Here is a 1,635-nt window from a genome sequence, read left to right as displayed (position 1 = left end):
GGCTGTCTCCAAGGGGGTGGGCCCGGGGGTCGCCCCCCCCCCCCCGGCCCTGCCACACACACACACACACACACACACACACACAGAGCACAGCATAGTGAGCTCACGTGAAGGTGGAATCACAGAAACATGCTGGGGACACAGGCCCTCTCTGCTGTTCTTCTACAAGTAGTTTCTGACTTGGGAAGCCCTGTTAGTGCCAGGTCCCCCAGCTCTTCTAGGACTGAGGGCAGACAAGAGTGTGACAGCTGGCTGAGGGCAGGCACGAGGGTCTGTGGCCCTAGGAGAGAGAAAGGCTGTGGGGCTAAGTCTGCAAGGCTGGCTTTACAGCCATCATGTCCCAGCCCAGTGGTCCAGGCCTGTGTCGACCTGAGCCCAGAGCACTCTCACCCACATTTCCAAACAAGGTTACTGAGTTTCTGAATTCTCCCGACGCCGTTATGCCTGCTGAGGGCTCAGAAAGGATTTTCTTGGGCAACAGAAACAAGTGCTAACAGAAACCCACAACGGTCTAAAGAGCTGACCTGTGATTGCTCAAGAGAGCTTGTGACTAACATCCCAGGTAAGAGGTTTGACTGCTCATTACTCACTTGCTGTCATGGTTAGCAGGAATCATTCATGGAGAGAAAAGCGCTTTGCAATCAGTTTTGTCAGACACCCATCACAACCCCCTCTGCACGGGCAACTGTTGGAACACAGCTCTCAAGAGACACTCCTGAGCTACTCGGGAGCAGGGATTCAGCGTGGCCGTGGGATGCCTGAGGCCACAGAGGCAGGTTACACACCTTCATCCTGACTTTTCAGACTAATTACAGGCACTCTCAGAATTGTCCAAGCCCTGAGGGAAACGCCGTAGTTAAGTTTCATACTAGGTCTAATCATGTAGGACAAAAGGATCCCAAGAGGGTTCAATGAAGAGTGAAATGCAATGGCAGGGAATTAGTTTTGCCCTCAGCCTAAGTATCTCACATCTCCACTGTGAGGTCTGTCTTGGTGTCACCAGACAGACATACCAAGGTCAGCTCTACCCTTTGAGAGCCCAGTTCATCTCTCTATGGTGGCATATCCGGCATTGTTTCCCAGAAGGTTCTGTCTGTGCATCTGTCTTGCTCCTCTGCAAGGGCTGGGTCTTACTCCTTCCTAGATCCAGCTCCATCCTGAAGTAAGGTGCTGAGCAAAGATAAGTAGAAGCATTTCTGAGACGCCCTTGGAGCCTATCTTATTTTTAGGAGAAAGAAGGAAGTTCCGTAAACCTCACTGGGATCCTTGCTCCAAAGCAATGGGACATATAAAAAGCCACATGCTGTCCTTCTTCAGATCGATTTCAGAGAGAAAGTAAGAAACCTGAAATAGAAGTCCAAATTCTCTTTAGTGGAAGCTGCAAAGAGAAAACTGATGTAGGAGGGGCAATTAGAAAGCCAAGTGCTGGCTTGTATCCAAATGGAAGAGCAGAATGTGGAGTCAAGCAAATCTAGAGGTTTCAGAGCCATTTATAGCCATGGTCAGCTTCGACTCCAGGGGTAGGCTTTCCTTTCATTAAAAACAAAATCACCGTGTATGACTCCTGACTTTAATTTAAAATAATCAGAGGTCAGTTTTTTTTTTTTTTTTTTTTTTTTTTTTTATTTTAAAAAT

The 1,635-nt window shown here is 48.5% G+C and overlaps 1 protein-coding gene across 1 annotated transcript in view; it reads right to left on the bottom strand.

The window, feature by feature from the left end:
• The window catches only part of PRKCH (protein kinase C eta), a 244,505-nt gene that overhangs the window by 29,858 nt on the left and 213,012 nt on the right, over positions 1-1,635 (bottom strand). The gene's annotated exons all lie outside the window — the stretch shown is intronic.

Source organism: Tupaia chinensis, unplaced genomic scaffold (assembly GCF_000334495.1).
Source record: "Tupaia chinensis unplaced genomic scaffold, TupChi_1.0 Scaffold138921_1, whole genome shotgun sequence".
Taxonomy (NCBI): Eukaryota; Metazoa; Chordata; class Mammalia; order Scandentia; family Tupaiidae; genus Tupaia; species Tupaia belangeri.
The sequence above is the reverse complement of the archived record's forward strand: the minus strand, read 5'-3'. Positions and strand labels throughout refer to the sequence as shown.